The following is an 18734-nucleotide window of genomic DNA, read 5'->3' on the forward strand; positions in this document are numbered from 1 at the left end:
TGAATGCAGCTGAAGAACAGACGGGAGAGAGGATGGTGTTAGTGATGAAAAGCTCTGTGTGACTGAACATTCCCTGACCCCAGAGACAACAGCTTTTATATAATGCACTTAAAAAAAAAAGTCTGCTGAGAGAATTACTTAATTTAAGATACAACCTCTGAAATTGCAGTATATTATACAGTTCTGCTGCCCAAGTACATTTATTTTAAAGACATATAAAAAGTACTTTAGTAGATAAAATACTGATTAAGAATTTTTTTTTTTTCACCCAAAAAATAAACTGTAAAATAGCCGCCTTGACAATATGTTCTTCTTGGAGGTTGTGTGGCTCTCAGGTCGTGCTTCAATACAGGCACTTCATTCAGTTAACATATCTGTGATTTAAAAAAAAGAAAAAAGAAAAAATCCAGTAATGTGATATTAAGGATATCAAGCAAATGCCACACCAGAACAGGTGTGAGCACATTTGGGCACCAGACTTCTCCCATGACTGTGACTTTGCAATCGTCTGGAAATGCTGCATGTCCCAGTTAAACAAATAGTGTAATTTGGTGGTCAACACAACAATTCTGTTTCTAACGCAGACGTCCACTTGACAAGTCCAGGCCTAATAGTTGTCCACCCTCTAACCCCACAATAACATGCATTTAATGCTCCCTATAGCTCAAGTGGCTGCCTGACCAGCTCAACAGCTAGCCCGGCGGAGATAGAAAGGAAAGAGAGAGCAATGATTAAATGCCTAGTAGAGCATCCATAGTGGTTTATTAATGGCTTTTGTACTTGCTTGGTGCTCTAAGCAAGCTTGCTCTCTCAGAAGTCTACTTGATCATACAGAAAGAGTTAGAAAAGGGGGAAAAGAAAGAGAGCTAGAGCGAGACAGAAGAGGTGGACCGAGGCTCTTTGAACAACATCTCTCATTAGCGCTCTTGACTGAATGCAAGTGTGGAGAACAGTCCTGGCTGCCCACAACGGTCTGAAATTTGGCAGGAGGGACCGCAGATTGGATCACCACAGCATTAAGTGAATTAGACTGGGGGGGGGGGCACGTTACAGCATCCTGCTATCCTCCATGGCAGTTGCCACCTCGGCTCTGAATGGACAGCTGACAGTAAATTAAAAAACACCTAGTTACATTTACATTTTTCAATTATCTCTTTATGTTCTCTTTCATTTGGGCAAGTCTATGTGGTATTATTCTCCAAACTGGCTACAGTAAAAGCACAGTGAACAAAATGAAAAAAAAGGAATGTTCTGGAGAGTAGAGCTTCGTCGGACATGTCTCCAAGGGTGTTTAATCTCTCATGGCTGGTCTCCATTCCTCCCACTAAAGGCCACCCACTGCTGAGCTACTGGACATGACAGTCGCACACACAAACACACACACACACAGAGAGAGAGGTTTTTCCCTCAGGAAAACTAATACTCTTTAATAGCAGCCTGTTTTAGGAGTAATTGGAAAAGGAAGTGGAGAGATTGCTGGTGTGTAGGAGAAGTCCAGATGGATAAAGAAGAGCTGGGGGGGGGGGATTGGGTTCAGATTATTGTCAAAATTAGGGGGAGGAGGACACACTCCCACAGTCTGACCTCTTACTATTGTTTTGTCACGTGTGGTCAGTTTTTGTTTTGTTTTTCTCAGATAACGATAGATAGATAGATAGATAGATAGATAGATAGATAGATAGATAGATAGATAGATAGATAGATAGATAGATAGATAGATAGATAGATAGATAGATAGATAGATAGATAGATAGATAGATAGATAGATAGATAGATAGATAGATAGATAGATAGATTACATAGATAGATTACATAGATTACATTTTTTTATCCAAACTTTAACTGCAGGTACTGCTGAGGTCTAATGTGGACTGTATATGCGGACTGTTCCCTCACAGCAGACAGTTCTGTCCATTTACTTGCAACAGCGAAGAGACATCGTGCGCCACTGCTCCTTTCCCACCTCTCTAAGAGAGACAGCTGCAGGGCAAACAGAGAGGAAGAACAGCCACACAGACATACATCTACAGACACACATATAGACACATACATTTACACCCACTCTTGCTTCCACAGCTACAAACACAAGCCATTACTGTCCATCTGCCTCACTGACAGGTGATCTCTGAGGGCAGACCTGAGTGGAGCTATAATGAGTCTCTCTCTCGGCTCTAGGCGGGGCCGGGGCCACCGGGTTCTCCAATCTTAATGGTAGTGCTGCCCAATTAGCCACAATCATCCACACTCTTGACCTCACATGCCTCATTTGCATACGGAGGCCCAAGGTGAATGAAAAAGACTACATTTCCCAGCAGCCTCTATTGTTCATCTGAAGGTTGCTCACACCGACATTCCAAAGTTACCAGTTTAGGAGTGTATAACAAAGTAAATTAATATCTCTATTGATAGTCGTACACTTACAGAAGGAATGCTAGCACTGCAGTTCTCTGCAATTTGGTTGCTAGGAGACCAGCAAATCTAGATGGAATGTTGCCATTTTGGCTCCCTTTACAAAAGTTTGGGGTTTGTAAGCTTTTTGTAATGTTTTTGAAAGAAAGAGTGCATCTATTTGATCAAAAATACAATAAAACTGTATTATTTTGTATAGTACTATTACAAGTTCTACTTGAATTAGAGTATATTTTAATATATAATTTTTTATGTAGTGGCAAAGCAAAATTTTTAGCTGCCAATACTTTAGTCTTCTGCTGGTTATTACTGTTACATATATATATATATATATATATATATATATATATATATATATATATATATATATACTTATATATTTATTCTCTCTCTCTCTCTATATATATATATATATATATACTTAATTTAACTTAAATAATCATAAAACAGAAAAAAAGATAAACTAAAACATAAAAAAACTAAAACTTTAAGTTAAATCAAAATAAAAAGAAAATAATTCAAAATATAAATAAAAAGTAGTGTTAATAATACTAAAATAACACCGCTTTAGTGTCACAAGAAACTTCAGAAATCATTTGAATATGCTGATAGCATATTATTATTATCAGTGTCAAAATTAGTTATTAGTATTATTAACAGCTGAATATTTTGTGGAAACCAGGATATATGATTTGTCGATGAATAAAAAGTAAAAAAGTAAAAAAATTAATCAAAAAAACAGCATTTTCATTTTCTGAGATAATTAGGAATTTCACAAATCTTGCTTTAAACGATCACAAAATTAACTAAGACTGTGGTTTACAAAACACATATGAGTGAGAGTGAGTGATGTTCAGCCTTTGTGGAGTAATTTTAAGATATTTAAAGAAAAGTAAAAATCATAAAGGAGGCCATGGATGATAAATTAAATAAATATCTTGATGTTGAATTGATCATTTTATTGTTGAATGTATGGCCTTGAATTTCTCACTTGTTTTCAAGCGAGCAACAGGCTGGAGTTCAAGCATGGCGACTTTCCAAACAATCCCACAAAGCTCCAACATGTCAGAACAAAAGCAATCAGATGCATCAGATCACCACTTAGGAGAGCGGTTCTGTGTTGGGGCTTTAATGATGCATTTTAAAGCCTGACGGGCACAAATGGTGTCTGCCTCTCTCTGACGGCTGTCATCACCTGTCTGCACAGGATGGTCTCATGCAAAGGTCAGAGGTCAGCCATTACCCACAAAACGATGAAATAGACACTAGAAATAGTCGGCTTGAGAGTGGTGCCATCCTAGGAGAGGGATCCGTCACAAAAATGCCATCATCTCGGAGAGCGAGCGACTTCTACGTGTGGCGTGACGCAAAGCAGACTTTCAAATGCACAGAGTAATACTTTTGCTCATTTTTCACAAGATTCTCATAAATCTGCCAACAAAAAATGAGAGCGAGAACAAGTTTTTGGGAGAGAGATATGCTACTATAGAAGGTTTACTCTACCGAAAGATGTTGTTGAGTGTTGACAGTGTACATATGTGTGGAAACGTGAGACAGGAAGGAGCAGTGACAGATAAGAATACAAAGAGAAAGGAACAGAAAGAGAGAGAGAAGGGGGAAGGGAAAGACATGGAGGGAATGAGAGGGATGAAGGAGAGTGAGGGAGCAGAGGAAAGGAGACTAAAGATAAACATAGACGGGTAAGAATAAAGAGGAAATTTTACTTTACTTTTCCAATGGACAGACCCAGATGCAGTCGTAAGACTTTCTTGGGTTTTCTGCACAAGGGAGTATGACGTCATGCAAAAATTAGGGATTGATTTTGGTCAATTTTGATGAGCCGATTATTATGCTATTGATAAATGCCAGAATTGTTTTATTTTATTATTTATTCATTCTTTTTTCATTGATTTTTTATATATTTTTTTTTAAGATTAGAAGTGTCATTAAATGTTTTCAAAGATGAACTTACAGTAAGTGTTAGATAACAACAAAGGTAATTTTAAGGTAACTAAGCATGTACAATTAATCTAATACTGACAATACTTCAATCAATGTATGTGTCTATGGTGGATAACTAGTAAATGTTTGACATAAAAATATTTTATCTACCTTTTTTAAAAATAAAACACACATAAGAAAAAAAATTATATTAGAACATCATAAAGTATGACCAATTAATTACTTTTTACATGTGTTTAAAGTACAGTAAGTGTTCAATGCTGGCAAAGGTCATCGAAATATAATACTGACCAATATGGATTTAGATAAATAAAACAAACAATAAATTATAAAATAAAATAAAATGCAAAAACACCAAATCATATTTATTACAAAGATTAGAGTGTTTTACAAAAAAAAATGTGTATATATATATATATATATATATATATATATATATATATATATATATATATATATATATATATATATATACACATATATATATATATATATATATATATATATATATATATATATATATATATATATATATATATATATATATATATATATTGCTTTATTCAATCTACTTAAAAATGTTATGTTCAATGCAGTGTTTTATTTGTAATTTCTTTGTCATTATTTGTGAAATTTACTAATTACTATCCTATTTAAATTTTGTTTATATTTATAAGATTGAATCTCTTTAAAAATAAAACAACTTACAATAAGTATATTAAAGTACTTTTAATTTAAAAATTACATTTAATTCTCTATAATGCATCATTTTCTATGAACACCCTCTAACTTCCAGTCGACAAAAAGGATGAAGGAAAGAGGAAGTGAGAAAGGGTAGCGAGACAGAAGGAGATTGACCAAAGCAGGGGTATTAGGGACACACTTTGCCTCGGCTTTGATCATCATCAAAGGATCAGAGGCTTCCACATTGACAACATGGTGGGATTCAGCAGGACAAATGTAACAGTTTCAATCATATTATGTCTGTGTGTGTGTGTGTGTGTGCGTGCGTGCGTGTGTGTGTGTGTGTGCGCACAGGTGAAGCTTCCTCACAAAGTATTTCCAGCCAGATCCTCTTCCCGATCGGTTTGGAGAGCTTCTGATGCGAGTGGAGATGCTGCAAACCTTCTCACCCAACCCCCCTCCTAAAGACCTAGTGGAGTGTGAAATAGATCCAGGACCTCTCAGGTGAACGTTAAACCTGCCAGAAGGGAAAAGTACACAGGTATAGAGGGGTATCAACTATAAACCTGAACAGTAAATAGCCTCTTTATTTATGGACACAAGCACTCTGTTACTGGGGAAACGGAATGACTGGGATCCGGTGTGTAACAGCACCATAGAGACATGCGTGAATGTTTGCGAAGACATTAAAGACCGCCTGTGAGTCTTTTAAAAGGGTGCGAGGATATTAGATTGTTTCACGGTCTGTGGACACGAACGTTAAGGAGCAATAGTTCTTACTGGTGCTAAAAAAAAAAGGCTGTTTCCACTCTAGAATGCTTGAGTCAGTTTATGCCGCCACCTTCTTTGGTTACGTTAAGAGCTTTAGAGACTCTTACAGATCGACGCCTGTGATAAAAAGCAAATGTGTTCACAGAACATTCTCTTAACAGTCGTGAGAATCAATCAAGATCGCACGGAATTACACTTTACTTCCTTAAAGATGAAGTGTGTTATTTTTTCAAATGTTAAAATTATTTTTCCTATCCTGGCTGCTTGAAGAAATAGTTGTGCTGATTTTCTATATATATGCAGTATATGTGTGTGTGTGTGTGTGTGTGTGGGGTTGTGTGTGTGTGTGTGTGTGTATGTATATGAAGCTCCTGTTATAGAGTAAAAAAAAATATTAATTAACAAATTATAAAGATTTATTAAATACATTACAGATAGATAATAAAAAACAAAGTGATTTAAAATGATTTAGAATGTGGCCAAATAAAATATATAGAATAAGAGATCAATGAGATAAAATATAATTATAATTCAAATAAATTGCAAAATAAATTATTATTATTTGACTTTTATTTGATTTACTTAATCAATTACTCTATTTTATTTTAGAATGCTGAACACAAATGGCTGGATAGATGTTAATATTAATTTAATTTATGTTATTGTCCTACACTGTATTTCTTTTTCTTTTTTTCTTTTTTTTTTTTTTTTTTTTTTGGTTTCTATGAATTGTCAGTTTAAAAAAATATTAAAATAAATAAATAAATAAACTCTTAAAATATATTTTTATATTGTCAGTGAATAAATAAAAAATAAATAAATAGAATAGAAAAGAAAAAGGAAACCTGCTTTAAAAAAGCTTTTATATTTTATTTATGTATTTATTTGTTAGTTAGTTAGTTAGTTAGTTTTTTTTTTTTTTTTTTTTTTATAGTGTCCTGGTTTAGCACAAGGAATATTAGCACAGCTACTAAAAGATACGATGTGAACAGTGATGAATGTGAATGGGGTATGAAGTTTTTGTGTTATTTAATGTGTTTTATATTCAATGTTATCCTTTCATTCACAAGCTAATTTTCCCAAACTCTACAGCACAATCAAATGAATATCCTTTGAATCAGAACCCCCATACAATTCGGTCCGATGCTATATTCATGTTTTTATAATAGAGAGAAAGATGGAGTGGGAAAGAGCGATTATATTCCCACTGACAGCTAAATCAATGTCCTGATGGCAGCAAAAAAAAATGATGCACTGTACTTTAATTGTATCTGCCGACAAAGTATGAAAGGAGTTGGAAATGTCTCCAAGGGACAGAAGTATGGGTCGGGTCTGGTCACCGCAGTGTGGAGGTGCCTCAGGCTAGCATATGATGGTGAAGCTGCGTTTAACAGCTCTCATTATTCTCTCTCTGTTTATCTTTCCAGCCCATCTTCCAGCCACTAACCAGACCAGGACTCAGAGCCGGGTGAGTTCGGGCCAACAACGCCCAACATTCACATCATTTCAGCTGGGAAGATTAAAAAAAGAGGGTTGGAGTGGGTGGAAGACATCTCAGCCAGGCAATGATAAAGATGAAAGAACGCATATGGGCCTTGTGTGCAAGCAAGACCCAGAGAGGAAAACTTGTCAATCCATAGCAGGCGAAATAGACATGGTGAGCTGTTGATGACAGGCGGGCACACCGAACTGTCACCAGACATGTAAGAGGAGCACAGGCTACAGGAAGCCATCTTTACCCAGACACCAGGCATCATAACCTACTAGGACCTGTCGTGACTCAGGCTGTGTAAACACACACATTCTTCTGTCTGCCTGTCCTTCCCAGATCTGATTGGACTGTTAATGCCTGGTTTCACACACATCTTGTCATCCATGATACTCACTTTAGTAGAGAGCAGAGATAACTGCAAAGATTAACAGAAAATGCTTTAAAATTTGTTCGCAAACATATTTGACATTGCATATTAGCATTGTAAATTAGACAGTCATGAGCATTGTAAATTAAATGGTTTGGATACAGTTAAAGTTTGATAGAACTTTGCTGTACAAAAAGCCTGATGAAACATCGATAACACCTACAGTATGTTAATTATAACGGCGGTATGTGATAATTATCTCAATAAATAAAAGAGCCTTATAATGTGAATAGTGATATTTTATCTATTAAATATTAATGATAGTGAATGCAAAACACATCTACATATGATGAACTGTATATTATGATCAATAGTGGCTATTTGTCATTTAAAGAGACCCGGATCAAAACTTTACCAAGGTAAAATGGGACTTGTTTTACACAACCTCTGGAGGAATTTTAACCTCAAAGTATTTTGCCGACATTTCATGAAGACCAAAAATAGTCATAGCAACTTGTGGAAAAAGGGCATCCTTTGAAACCTTTAAGGATTATCTATCTATTAACTGAATTATAAAAGTATTTAAATAAGTATTTAATAAAGTCTTTAATAGCTATTGTGGACATATATATAATGATCCCTGCTCTCTCCTTTTGTAATCTGAATTCTGTTTAATGTCTGATTATGTTTTTTAGTGTTTGTGTAGTACTAAAATGAGAGAAGAGGACCGTTCAGCATGTTGTATTGTTGCTCATAAAATATATGTTCTTAAAAATAGATTTTTCTGCACCATGCAGCTAAAATCAGTGACATCCTTGCGGATCGGTTCCCTCCACACACATGAATCTTTGAGAAAGAGAAAAGGCCGTTGTCTGTCTGACAGCCAAGAGCCTGCAGTGGTGCTTTATCCTGAGAATAAGCAGACCTCACCTTAACCATTGGCACAGAGTTCCTATATCCTTCCGATTGCTCTGCTTTTTTTTCACCAACCTTCGCTTCGTCTCGCTCTTTTTCAACCAGGCTTTCTTTTTCCAAGCCTCGCAATGGAAAGAAATCTGTGAGGGTTCTTAAAGCAGACTAAGAATAGTATGAAGTATAATTTGCTGGCTTAAAAAAAAAATAATCCTTGTCACTTGTGCTTTTCTCTAATGTATGTAAACCATAAACAGAGCTCATCTTTCTCTTCTGCACCGTAATCTTAGGAACACAATCGTCTGAATGTTTCCCACCTAACTTTCCGCTGGATAAGCACACTCCTTTCTACGAACACAGAGCATCATGCCAGAAAAATGGATAAAGACAAACAAAATGCAAAGAATGAAACAACCAGAGCAGAGGAAAAAAGAACACCTTCAGGGAAGGAAACCTGGAAAGAAACAAGAATGTTTATGGCGCCCTCTATAGGACATATTTATGTGTGCCTGTTACGATGCTCTCTGGAACACTTCTGGATTCTGATTGGCCAGCTTCGAGCAACATTGAGCAAAAAGAAGAACAAGGAACCAGTAAAAGAACTTAAAATGGAGGAAGACATATTACACTGTAGCTGTTTAAGCTATACCATAGAAAAACTAACTTAGATCGCAGATTAATAATGAATTAAATCTATGTTGTTGCAGCATTCATCTTCTCCAGCTGTTTCTAAATGGAATATGACTATATAAATAACTTTTTCATATAGTATTTCATATTTCACCATATTTTTTTTTTTTCTTTTTTCTTTTTTTTTCTTTTTTGTGGTAATCAGCATTATGTCACAAATGCTGATGATTCAACTTGTATTGAACTTGGAATATTACTTTTCAATCAAAGCAATATCCTTTGCCTATATTTGAAACAAAAGTGAAGTCCACACAGTGTGCAGGTGAAATCAGATTTAAGTGTACAGTAAGTCAGTCTTGTTAGCCTGACAGCTGAGTTTGATCTCCATCGCTGAATTGCAGATGAGAAATATCTTAATCGGTGACTCCTGAATTCTCATCTAAACCTATCCTACCTTAATGCCCCCCCACACTCCCTCTCTCTCTCTCTCTCTCTCTCTCTCTCTCTCAATGCTTTGATGCTTACAGTCCTTGAGAACATGCCTGCAGACTGTTCATTTGCAGAATTCTAATAGAGTTCTCAAACCCCTGAAACATTCCTTCAGTCCACCACTTCAGAGACTCCCAAATCTCCAAATTAAGATATGTGCTGTAAAGGTCTGTGGCCTGTCTTAAGCAGAGACACTGAGGGAGAAGAATTACCAAGCTGCCAGACAACTTTTCCTTTCTCTTCCTCAGCTTTCTCTTGTAAAGCTAAATTCAAATGGCACATCAGTCTGAGAATGACATGTGGTGTCCTTGAGATGGCGTACTTCTCTTCTCTATAAAAAGTGCATCTCAGAATTACATTTAGATGAATGTCCTTATAAACTAGAACAGGTTCTCCAACAAGGTAATGGATAGCTGATGTAATGAGATGCATATTCCGAACATGCAAACTGAAGGAAAGAGGAGACAAGCTGGAGTGTTTTACTAGGGAATGAAGAGATGAAGCAAAAAGAGACATGGAAAGATAAACAAAAGATTAGACAAAAAGAGAAATAAAATTAGCGGAGCAATGTGGAGAAATGAAACAACAGGGGGGACAAGAGGAGAGGAGAGAAGAGAAGAGAAGAGAAGAGAAGAGAAGAGAAGAGAAGAGAAGAGAAGAGAAGAGAAGAGAAGAGAAGAGAAGAGAAGAGAAGAGAAGAGAAGAGAAGAGAAGAGAAGAGAAGAGAAGAGAAGAGAAGAGAAGAGAAGAGAAGAGAAGAGAAGAGAAGAGAAGAGAAGAGAGAACAGATTATCAGACTGTCAATTGTCAGACATGATTGGAACTTCAAATAGCACTGGCTTCTATGGTCACATTAAACTAAAACAGGAGTTTTTTGGCAGCAAACACTCAAGACAGGTTTGGTGCACACATAGAGATAAAAAAAAGTACCCCATGTGCACAATGAAATAAACTGCTGTATTTTTTATGTTGTGGGCCTATTTTTCTGCTGGAGGTCCTGTACATCTTATTTAGATACATGGCATCATGGATTCAATTAAATACCAACATATAAAAAAATAAAAAAAATTACTGTCCATGCTAGAAATCGTATAATGGGGTGTGGCTGGATCTTCCAACAGGACAGTGATCCATAAAACAAACATCACACCCAAAACAAAAATGGGTCACTGGGTACAAAACCAAGCTTCTGCCATTAACAGCCCAGTTCCCTGAGCTGAACCCTGTAGAAAATGAGTGGGGTGAACTGAAGAGGAGAAGCACCCACATGGAGATGGGAATCTTTTGTCAGATGTTCCCCAAGCATATCAGGCATTATAGGTGAATATTCGGAGCTGTTATCTTGGCAAAAGGAGGTTGCAAAAAGGATTGAATGAAAGGGTAATTAATTGAATCAATTGTGGCCAATGTATATTAGAGGGGAGAAAACAATCATAATGAGTTTTCTCTCCCATTTAAAATTCTTATTCTCCAATGAAAAGTAAGATTTTTGTGTGTGTGTATCAATCTATATATCTATTATATATATATATATATATATATATATATATATATATATATATATATATATATATATATATATATATATATATATATATATATATATATATATATATATATATATATATATATATAAGATCAAAAGGATTAATGAAACAGATTTATTTTCATAGCCATCTTTTATCGTATTTTCTAAGGGTATGAATAATTTTGACCACAGCTGTAACAGTATATCAGCTGTAGCAGAAGGAACATTCACACATTCAGTCTGTGTTTACAGCTCACTGGCAGCTGTGAGGAGGAGTTTCTCTGTGTTTCACACTGGCTCTTCACCACCACTGATCCCAACATGAGATGGATTACAGAGTCAGCTGTGGCCCAACATCAAACCCTTCTACTACCAACTGCCTGAGTGAATATTTCTCAGTTCATATGTGGTCTGTGTATAATTAGGAGTAAACATTTTTGCTTGAAATGACACAGCTGTGTTAACTTGGGGACAAACAGATGGAAATGTACTAATGCACTATTAAGTGCTTTGTTTGTCTTTGATCAACTACAGTCCCAGTCGCTGTGTACCAGCATCCCACCAAACACACAAGTCACTCTTTCAGCCCAAAATGAAGCAAAATAAACCCTGAATATGTGAGGCCTTCTCTCCATTCAGCACAGAGGTAAATAAATACTGGAGTGCATTCCACTGGGGACCAGATAGAAACAGAGAAATCAAGAAAGAAAACGAAATGGAGAGAGAATAAGTGCTCATGTGAAATGGGAACCAATTGGAGCAGGTGAGGGAAACCTCTTTTGGATCTCCCCAAATCTCTGGCTTTGTTTACTGCCTCTCTGTAGCTCGACTTGAAAAATATACTTCTCTTCCGTCACAGACTCCCTGGTGGGCTTCTATTGCACCCCCAGAGGAGGTCCTGTTACAGGCATATGCCCCAGCACATGCTTTGAGCCTCCACGTCCAGTCAGGTTTTTGTGCACATTTAAGTAAAAATCTCCCTCACTTGCACTGAACCAATACTCATTTTCTAGGTGTCAGCCATGGAGCACTTAGCACTGAGATTTCATGCCTCAGAGCACAAATATTTTGGTCTGATGCCGTATGGAGAATAGTGAACGCATCACTGTAGCGAACCATTAACCCATGTCTGAAAGCATATTGTGAAAGAAGGAAAGTTTTCATCTCACTTAAAGGGATAGTTCACTCAATAATGAGAATTGTGTCATCATTTATTGACCCTCATGTTGTTCAGAAAATTTAGAATTGTGCTTTCAAGATTAAAACAGCACCAAAAAGCATCGTAAAAGTATAGTTAATAGGACTCTGAGTCAATATGAATTGTCTGAAGCAATATGGCAAAACAAGCTGAATTTTGACACAAACAATAAATAAAAAGTATTAGTTTAAGAACAGAAAATTGCTGTTATTCTCATCAGTGTGTCAAGGATATCAATGTCTTCAGTGAATAATGACTTACATTGATAAAAAAAAAAAAAAATCTTGAAATTGAGTGCATGAGTAATATTGACTAATTTTGTGATACTTAGCTGTTTTTTGAAGCTTGACAGTCAGAAGCATCATTTGCAAAAAATTAAAATTAAAATATTCTTTAAAAATGTATCTTTTGTAATACATGGAAGTTAAATGAGTTTGGAATGACAAAAAATAAACAATGAGTAAACAATGACACTAAATTTAAATTTTTAGGTGAAGTATTCCTTTAAACACCAGGAAGTTAATGAACAACATTTGTTCTACTAAAAAGTCTGAACTAATGAGAGGTAATTAAGACGATAAATATCCTATCAAAACAGCTTGGTGGATGTTCTCAGGTCATTTACCTGCCGATCGCTGAGGAATAAGAGGAAAAATTTTGCTCAGAAACAAATTAATTGAGCATACCTCTGCTTTTCATTCCAGTGTGCACCGAGCCTGCGATGGCAATTAAGAACAATGGCAATGAAACCCAATATCCAGGATGCCTGCAGGTTCTAGTGCTGAAACGTGTAGCTGGCTCACTACTTTACCCCAATGATCAAGCAGTTGAACAAGTGCTGGCTTTGTTATGGGAAGTGAAGGGGGGCCTGAGATTTCATATAAAGCCACTGGCACACAGAGGCATGTGAGGTAAGTTAGCCAGAGAGGTCTGAGTTTCACTCCAAAGTGCGGTTCTTTTGCCTCAGTTTCACTATGTCTGTCCGTAACACCACTATTGTTTTGACAGATTACACATAGTTTTTCTCTTTTATTAGTGGCATTTTTTTTAAGATAATGGTAAAGGAACAGTTCAATCAAAAATTAAAATTTTCTTAAAACGTATTCACCCTCAGACCATCCAAGATGTAGATGAGTTTGTTTCTTCACCGGAACTGATTTGTAGAAATTGAGCATTACATCACTTCCCCATCAGTGGATCCTCTACAGTGAATGGGTGCCTTCTGAATGAGAGTTCAAACAGCTGATAAAATTGACAAGACTCCAGTCCAATAATTAAGCTTACAAGGGAAAACCGTCAGAATATATTGTTGGTGGATGTTAATGTGAAAGGACAACAGGGAATGGACTTTTACACTGGAGGAAGTATTATTATGAATTAGGGACTCATGATTCATCCAGAAGTAACAATTTAAAGTTAAAACGGCTGAATGATGGATTTGTTTCTTACAAACACAACTAATGAGAAAGATTCTTAAGAGGCTGGTCACACCGGACACATTCTTGTTCACTGGTTTTAATTACTGATCCAAGGCAACATGATACATGAAAATCTTTGACCTTTGCGATGTGCTTCACTGTTTTTCCAATTACCACTTTTACATTTGAAACCTGTTAAACTGCAGTAAAATTGACGGATAGTTTTTCCACTAGACGCAAATCATCTGCTATTCACAAATGCTGCCGCTTTTCGTCTTTTATTCATATAGCTACCATTCACACATCAGCAACAAAACGCCATTAAAACTGTGATGTTAATTGCCGGAAATGACCTTTAAACAGCTGCATTGGAAATATAGTAAGATAGTGAAAGAATCCTTTACTGTTCCAGTAATCTGTTGAATAATTTCTTTATCTGCTCAGTTGGAAAGAAGCTCTTACATTTCAGCACCCAAATTGCTAATATTTCTTTCCAAAATTTCATAATAATGAGTTTCATCGTGAGCATCACAGGCTTACAACTAAACACCCTATTTGCAGTTACATTAACCTCATATGTATTTAAACTGTTCATTCCACATAGGTTTTGCTCACGCAGCTCATTTTGCAGGACATTTTTTGGCATGTTACAACTTCTTAAGTCAGCAGATTTGCTGGCATGTTTACAATGGGTCCTGTTGAAACTAAATGGAAAGGTTGGGTTTAAGTACCTTTTTTTTAATGCACTAATATTCAAATTATAACTGATATGATAACCTTATTATTATTTTCAAATTCCATCCAACAACCAGTAAATGTCCTATGTTAAAATGTTATAGTATTTTTTTTTTCTAAATAAATAAAACATAACACAATAAAAACGAAAACAAACAAGCAAGCAAAACTGTCATTTAAAGTGATAAGAGTGAATTCAGGCATCCCAACCTATTTTTGCATTTATATTGCATCATCTAACACCATCATAACTTACTAATTTAGTTAAAAACTAATCATTTAAAATAGCTATTTCTGAGAAAATTAGGCAAATCTCAGAATAAAAATATCAGTTTATTCAGTACTGTAGATATTGCAAAAAAAAAAAAAAAACCTTTAAAATATAATGAAGATCAGATAATCAATACATCCACAAAACCATGGGCATGGTTGTATGGGCACCACACAGTGAAGGACTGGTAGTTATCAGTTTTCTCAAGGAAAATAAGAAGGGTAGCAGATACTCAGGAGAGCGTAGGAATGATAATTCTAGATGATAATGAGAAAAGTTGAATCCGACAGACACATGGCTGCAGTTAGCGGGTGAAGGAAAGGATCATTGGGCTTCAGGTCAAGTAGAATCTACAAAAAAAATCTGAGCCTCAGAGCGCTTTCATTTTGGTTGCTAGGCAAGGAAAGGGTAATTGAGTAGAACAAACACACACATAGGTGAGAGCACTTTAAAGAGTCTGAACTGCCATTTAATAAGGGCTGTCCCACAAAAGACTGGTTAAAAATGATTAAATCTATGTAAATGAGTGTTGAAGAGCTTGAAATGTTTCTACTAATGCATACCAGCTTTATAAAATGACTGAGCCCACCAGTTAATGCGCTTACAGTACAGTTTGAGGAAAGTAGTTCACACTGACAGAGAAAAATGCGCAATGCAATGCCATGACAAATGGAAGTGACAAGCAGCAATGGAGGTGAGCATGGGCTGTGATACAATGATACAGCATAAAGAGACAAGAGCAGATACCTTCACTCCAACTCTATCTTTCCCCTTCATCTACTACTCCACGAAATCTCTCTTTATCATCCAGCTCTCTCTCGCAGATCAATACCAGCCCTTTCCAGTTTGCCACAGTCCATCATATTCTATCACAGTGAGCTAAAAATGATCTGATCTCTGCCATCGCACGAAGATCACTGAACATTATTCAGAGACCTGTCATCCAGTCACATCTGTTCGGTGTTTACACGTGTAGCTTTGCGAAAATGGAGCTACAGGGTCTTCCTGAGAAACTCTGAGGTCTAGGTCACAGGCAGACATATACAAGCATTTTGTATTTGCCTCGATGGTTGCAAGGCTACAAGATGTCCTTTGAGAAACTTTAAAGCTGCCTCTCATTCATTGACTTACTGCAACGTATTATTTTCAATTATATAAATTTAAAATGACCTCTGTTGTAGCCATCCATCATTTCTCTTTTTTGTACCTCCATCATTGCTGGTGCTGTCCAAGTTATCTTTGGATCAATATGAGACTTCGGAGGAATTTTCTCAGCCACTTTTGGACTAGTATATTGTACCTTCAAGGTGCATTACAAGTTATTGCATAATCTGATGGTGTTTTCTGTTTTATGGACATCATAAAATGCACCAAAAAGAGAGCATTTGCTGTTGTGGTGCAATTTTATTCTCCCTCATTATTTGTGGCATAAAACACAATATTTCTTTGGTCATTTTCAATAAATAAGCCTCCCTCATAACCTCATAAGTTTTATGTAAATTGTCTACAATTTCACTACTCCCAGGCGCCAAATATATCTCAGCACATACACCTCTGGCGAGTATCAATCCACACAGGAAAAAAAAAAAAGTTGGGCTTGGTTTAAACATTATTGTGAAGAAATGCTCTTAAAGCTTTCATAGTTCTGCTTATGTTTTTCCTCTTTAACAATGCTTTAACGAGGTGTAGAGAGTCGGGGAATATTAGTCAAAATGATAGATCTCTCCGAAAATACGGCAGTAAAGTCTCGGCATGGCAACTTAACAACTGAGCTAGTCCAGACCGCAGTCGTGCATGAACGAGGTCCACCCTGTAAGGTGGTGTGCAAAGTTTTTAACACGGAGGGCCTTGGTGTTACACGATCCAACGTGTTTCTGTGCAGTCATGAATAGATTGGAAAACCAATTTGTTTTCTATATGTCAAGTCACTTTTATTGATATAGCACTTTATAGATTGTTTTACATTTACATTTAGTCATTTAGCAGACACCTTTATCCAAAGTGACTTAAAAATGAGGACAATGGAAACAATCAAAATTAACAAAAGAGCAATGATATACAAGTCATATAACAAGTCTCATTTAGCTTAACACAGTACACATAGCAAGGGCTTTTAAATAATATAATAAATAAAAATAAAAAGAATAGAGCAAGCTAGTGTTAAAGGTCTTTTTTTTTTTTTTGCTTTTGTTAATTGAAAAGAAAACGGATAGAATATGAAAAGATTAGAAAGCAAGTTAGATAGATTTTTTTTTAAAGAATAGAATTAGAATAGTGAGTTTTAAAGTTATTCCATCAAATAAAGATGGAAGAGATGTGGTTTTAGTCACATGTGTTTTTAGTGTTTTAAAGCATCCTTACTGTAACAAACAGGAAAATAACAGAATCAATGATGCAAGCTTTATCAAATATGAGACAAATTGATACTCTGCTGTAAAGCAGGCCTAAAACGATAATACCGTATTTCTCTGACTATAAGTCGCACTGGACTATAAGTCGCATTTATTTAGATCCAAGAACCAAGAGAAAACATTACCGTCTCCAGCCACGAGAGGGCACTCTATGCTGCTCAGTGTAGACTACAGGAGCACTGAGCAGCATATAGCGCCCTCTTGCGGCTGGAGACAGTAATGTTTTCTATTGGTTCATTTGTCTTAGTTCCTTTCTCTCCGTTCATGTCAACTTAATGTTGATAAATAAGTCGCACCTGACTATAAGTCGCAGGACCAGCCAAACTATGAAAAAAAGTGTAACTTATAGTCCGAAAAATATACGGTAGTATCATTTAGTTCAGTGTGCGTTACATTTTAATAGCTGTGTAATGTTAATCAGTTCTGGCCAAGTAACTCGACAGAAAACAAGAGTGTTGTTATGAAGCTTCTTCTTTTTTTCTTCTTTCTTTTTTTTCTTTTTTTTCTTTTAGCGCTTTTTACAAAACAAATCGTTACAAAGCAACTTTACAGAAAATTATGTTTCTTCAATATTTAGTAGTAGCTAGTAGTTTGTGCACATTTGACAGGATTTTAGAAAAAATAAAAATAATAATAATAATACAAGACGTAGTCAACTAGACGATGAACTATCAATATTATTAATTAAGTTATTATATGATTCGGTCACACATTTAGCAATAATTGTTAGTTCTGTTTGTTGATTCAGGGTTAGCATCATCTGGGGTCCTCTGAGGGTAAGCATCGTCTCTTCTCAGGTGTTCTGGAACCAGACTGGAGCTTGTGTAAATCCTAGTTACCACGGGATGTAAATCCCGTGGCGAAACATAGAAACAAAAGCTCAGTTCCATGTTGATTAATTCAGTTTAATAATCAGCGTCGATGTTGCAATGTTAATCGATTATGAAACAAATTTGATTTATTATTCAACTCGAGTCAGTTCAGTGTTAGTTCAGTTAATTTCAATAACTGTGTAAAGTTCATCAGTTATGTTCAGTTCAGCTATAAGTGGCTCTAGAGAGGACAAAGGTGTCATTATCTAGCTTGAGTCAGTTTCATGTTGATTCAGTTCAGTTCAATAACAAATGCAAAATGTCAGTTGCAAAACTTTTTTTTTTTTTTTCATCTAGTGGTGGTAATATTACTGAATATAAAGTGTCTTTTGAACACTCTACAAGTAAAGAATATTTATTTCATCCAACACTAAAAGGCTAATATTAACATTTTTTTTTTTTTAAATCCATGTGATCATTAATTCTGCATTCAATTTCTGGTGCACTTCCAGGAGCTGCTCCTCAACTTTTTAGCGTCTGAAGGAGGATGTTAAACCATGCAGAGGGGCTGAATGTGTCTGAGAAATTATTATTTACGCTTATTCAGTCAAACGAGTTTGGAGGAGGTACAGCTTGGTGCTTGTA

The sequence above is a fragment of the Carassius auratus genome, chromosome 2 (assembly GCF_003368295.1).
Source record: "Carassius auratus strain Wakin chromosome 2, ASM336829v1, whole genome shotgun sequence".
NCBI lineage: Eukaryota > Metazoa > Chordata > Actinopteri > Cypriniformes > Cyprinidae > Carassius > Carassius auratus.